The sequence below is a fragment of the Malurus melanocephalus genome, unplaced genomic scaffold (genome assembly GCF_030028575.1).
Source record: "Malurus melanocephalus ecotype Western Australia unplaced genomic scaffold, MMel_1.1 scaffold_710, whole genome shotgun sequence".
NCBI lineage: Eukaryota > Metazoa > Chordata > Aves > Passeriformes > Maluridae > Malurus > Malurus melanocephalus.
This window is the reverse complement of record NW_026623942.1, coordinates 122,823-127,815: the sequence shown is the minus strand read 5'-3', so window position 1 is coordinate 127,815 and position 4,993 is coordinate 122,823.

The window sequence follows — 4,993 nt, the reverse complement described above, 5'->3', positions numbered from 1 at the left end:
CCGGGCCGTGCTCGGCGGAGCGAAGCCGCCGCCGCCGCCGCCGCGGGATTTTCTCAATGGGCGCCGCGCCGGATCAAACCCGCGGAGCGCTCGGGGGGGCGGGGCCGCGCTCGCCCATAGGCCCCCGCCCCCCGCCGGACACGCCCACCGGATGGCGCGCGCGGRGGGCGGGGTCTGATGGTGGGCGTGGCTAACGGCGCAGGGGGCGGGGTTTCACTGGGGGGTGCGATCCCCGTGCCCCGCGTACCCCGGGGTCCCCAGCGCCACCCGCGTGTCCCCATCCGCACTCCGGGGGCTCCGGGAGCCTCCACCCCCTGCTCTGSGGCTCTGACCCCACCCCGTTCGGCCGGACCCCCCTCTTTTGGGTTCCACAAACCATCCGGACTGTCCTGAACTCTCCCTCGGAGGGGCTCGATCCTTCTTTGGGTTCCCCAAATCCCCCTTTAGGATGCCGATAATCCTTGTGCCCCCTCTGGAGGCTCCTACGCTCCCACAGGGCCACTGATCCCCCCCTGATGTGACCTCACTGCCACCATTGGGGTCCGAATTTACCCTTTGGACGTCCTCAAGGCCTCTTATAGGGCACCCCAAACATTTCTGTGGGGTCCACAGCCCCTTAAAATCCTCTCATTTCCAGATGAGTSGTCCAAAACCTCTCACTTGTGACTTCCAGGGTCACCACCACCCTGGCTCAGGGCAGGGGACACCCCAGGACATGCTGGGGATGGTGTCGGGGTGCTGTAGTCCCCCTGGCCTCATCCCAGCCCAGTGACCTGTGAGCATGAAGCARTTTTGGGGCTAAATCTGGATTAAACAGGAGCCACAATTTTGGATCCATGATGGGAATATTCTGTGAAAAATCAATGTTTCTCCCAAATTGGACCTTGGCCATGGCTCATCGTGGATCAAGGGGTGATGGCTGGTGGTMCCCAAATAATTATGGAGATTTTGGATCAATGGAGGGAGCTGGTGGCTTTGGGGACACGGCACAGCTTGGTCATATCCCTTCTCCATCTATCCCCGGACAYGGGATGTGCTTTATTTCCCCCCTTTTCTTTTTCATTTTTTGAAGGGTTTTTAATTAACTTCCTGTTCCAATGGTGGGATAATGAGTTTTAAGCAGCACATGATTCCAGTAAAGAGGTCAAACCGGCAATGAGGATGTCAAAAGAAATTAAGTTAGGAATTAAGAAAAGATCCAGGGGAGAAAAAAAAAACAACCTATGGAAGGAGAGAGATGCTGCTGAGGACAAGGCTCTGCTGTCCCCCCCTTGGCTGACCACCCCACAAAAGGATCCTGGTGGCGTCTTTCACCTCGTGTGGCCTCGAATCGCCTTCCTGGAGACCATCCCCCCGGGCAGCAGCTCTGCTTGCAGAGCCCTTCCCTCCTTCCCAGCTCCGGCCCGAGCAGCCCGGAGCGGCTCTGCTCCGATGTTTCCGATGCCAAAATCCCCATCCCGACCCTTTTGAGGGTCCCCGGCTCCTCCCGGCACGGCCCCGGGGATTTTGGGGCTGGGGGCACTGCAGATGCAGCCCTTCCCTTAGCATCGCCCCCGGCACCGCAGCTCCCGTGGTATTTACCTGGCAGTGTTTGCTTACGCCAAGATAATTAGACAACCATTTAATTAAACACAGCCTCGCTAATTGCACGGATTTCAGGGGCTGGGGGGTGAGCGAACACCGATGAGGAGCCCAAATTTCCTCTCGCCGGGAGGCCGCGGGAGGATGGGGGCTGTCCCCGGCTCTTTGTGCTGGAAGAAGCAGCGGCCGCATCTTTTGAGGGGACAAGGGGACATTGTCACACCCACGGGGGGCCGCATCCCGCCCCAAAAAGATGCCCCAAAAGCCTCAGCAGAAGGAAACAGGTTGCAGTCCTTCCCCTGGCACATCCCATGCCAATGCCCCCTCAATTCCCTTTTTGGCACCATCCCAGAGCCTCTTAGACCCCTCCAAACCCGACAATTCGCAGTCTCAACCACCACCCAAAGGTTGGATCCCGGCGAGGGGACGTCCCCAAATCCCYCATCCCCTGGGGGGACCCATGGGTRCTCCTGCTTGGGGACAAGCGTCACTCTGCCGGTGACAGCGACAGGGCTGGGTGTCTCCCTGCTCCCTTCCCGCTCCCGCCGTGTTTGCAGAGAGATTGTTATAGGGGAGCCGAATAAATAGCGTGTTTTCCCGAGGAGTGAATTACACGCCTGCAGAGCAGAGATAATGCGGGAGCAGCCGTTCCCCCCATTGTGAGCGAGGTGACATCTTTTTATGGAGCTGTGTACATTTGTATTAGTGCCAATTAATCTGGGCTGGCATTATTAGAGACGCGGCGAGAGGAGGAGGCGGCGGCGCAGGAATGTCAATGGGAAGAGCCAAGGAGCTGCCTCAGCTGGATTTCAGAGCTCAGGGATGGTTYTGGGGAGATTTTAGGGGGCTGTGCTGAATCCTCCGAGGGGGATGAGTGCCCGTGGTGCCGGCCGGTGGCACTGCTCGCTGGCACGCTCTGCCAAGGCTCCAAACCCAGCTTTTTTTTTCCAGCTCAAAATGTCCTATTTTAGAGTGTTTTTGTCCCAAGAAAGAGGACTGGCATCACCATGCCCCACCTGCAGAAGGGCCCTGCCACCTGCTGGTAGGAGAACCTGGCCCTGGGTGCCACTTGTCACCTGCCTGTGGCTCGGCTGCCAACAGCACCAAGCCCCTCTGTGGCTTGGGCACGGATATGGCACAGATATGGCACAGATATGGCACGGATATGGCACGGATATGGCACGGGTATGGCACGGATATGGCATGGCTTGGACACGGCAGGAGCACAGCCTTGGCATGGTTTGGGCACGGTTTGGGCAAGTCTTAGGCATGGCTTGGGCATGTCCCTCCATGACTTGGGCACGTCTCCTGTGCAGAGAAGCTGCTGTGGAATTCCAGGCTCCCCGGAGCTGTATGGGAAGGGTTTGGGATTAAAACAAATCACAACCATGGAATTATTCAGGTCTGAAAGGGCCCAGCTGTCCCCCCAGCACTGCCAGGGCCACCACTGAACCAYGTCCCCAAATGCCACATCCACGTGGCTTTTAAATCCCACCACCACTGGCCTGGGCAGCTGTGCCAGGGCTGGACAACCTTTTCCATGAAAGAATTTTCCCTAACATCCAACTTACACCTTCCTTGGCACAAAAGATGCTGGATGCTCCAGAAAGCAGATGGGAATGTGTGGATGAGCAGCCCCCACATCCCCAATCCAAGGCTGGGATGTCTCCGTGCTTATTTCCCCCGCTCCCTTATTGATCTCCTGCTACAGGAACGACGCTCTCACTCCCAAAAGGAGCAATCCAACCAATCCCCGGGGACTGGGCAGTGAAAGTGGGCTTTGGGAGTGTCACTGCTGGCAGGATGGCATCCCTGGGTGCTCCTGTTCCCACCCCTCACAGCCCCCCAGGGCTCCAGGTTTTCCTGCATGAATTCAGCATGAAGGATGCAGGATCCCTCTGGTGCGTGTGGTCCCTGTCACACACCCCAGGGGGGCAGCTGGGCTTTAAATTCCTGCTGTGCCAGGAACGGCCAGATTTGACTCAAAAGCAAGAAAAAAAAAAATTCTAAATCTTCAGCCCCTGCTTGCAGCGTGACAACCATGGTGGATCCCGTTATCCTCCAGGCTTTATGGAGAGGCTTAAAGCACCTCCAGCTCAGAAACTTGGATGTGGGGCTGGGCAAAGAAAGGCTGGCTGGATTTGGGGGGAGGTGAAGAGAGAAAACAGCTTGAGGAAAATTTAGGGTGGTGGTAAGAAGGCAAGAAATCCCCCGAGGGGCTCTGTCAGACCCACCCTGTCACCCTGGGGCTGGCTGTGGGGTTGTCCCAGCCCTGTTCTGGGTTGAGGATGGGACAGGCTGGCCCTGTGTCCTGGTGGGGTGCAGGGTGGGCACCCCCAGATGTTCTGGGTGCCAGGGGAGCCCCCCTGTGCTGCTGGYCCCCGCTGAGCAGGGAGCTAATCCACAGCAGGGAGAAGCTGCCYGGCTTTGCATCCTCGCTGGAATTAYGGTGACAGGGGMCTGCAATCTTCCAAGTGACAAACGCTGCYGGATAATGCAGGACTCAGCAAACCCCGGGGCTTTAGGGAGCTCAGAGGAGCTGATGGAGGGGGGGAGCTGAGGGAGTGGAGGATGGGGGGAAAAAACCACTCACATTTAGAGGGAAAAAAGGATTAATTAAATAATGCAGCCCCCAGAGATGTGGGGATGATGCCAATATCTCCCTGGGGAGCGGCATTCCAAAAGGAAGCATCACTTGTGRCCTGGGCTTCCATAAAACAGGTGCAGCTTTGGGATGGTGCCCCTGCACCCATCTCAGGGCCCAGGCATGGGTSCCACCCCTGCAGCATGGCTCCCAGGAGACTCATTTCCAGGTGATGAATCTGGAGGTGTGGGAGAGCTCTGGTAACAACCAGCCATGAAATCCTCCTCCTCCGCCCCGCAGGTTYGCTGCCCTGGTGAAATATAGTACAGGGAAAACATAAAAGTCCCATTTCCAGCTCCATAATATTTCCTGCCAAAACAAAGTAAAATGTGCCGCCTTAAATTTTCTGCAAAATTCTTTTGAGGTTATTTTTTTCCCTAAATTAAGCCATACTAATTATTTTCAGCCACTTTATCTCCACTCTGCAACACACCAGGAGGGTGCAGGCGGCAAGCATTTTAAGCCTCCATAAACAAAAGAGTAGTTTGGAAAATAATTCTATCAATTAATCAAATTAATCCTGCAGTTTTAGTTACAAGCCCCGAGTGGCGAGGATCCCAGCCGGCGGTGCCGAGCTATCTCTCACTGACAGCGTCTCCGCGCTGTGATTGCGGCAGTAATTAAAGGATAGAATACACCGCCTTTGTGGCGGCTCCTTCCCCACCTCAGCGGGGCCGCAGAGGTCAGCTCGAGGACAAAGTGGGGACAGGAGAACTGGGCTGTCACCAGCACCATCACCATCATCGTTATCATCATTGTTATCATCAT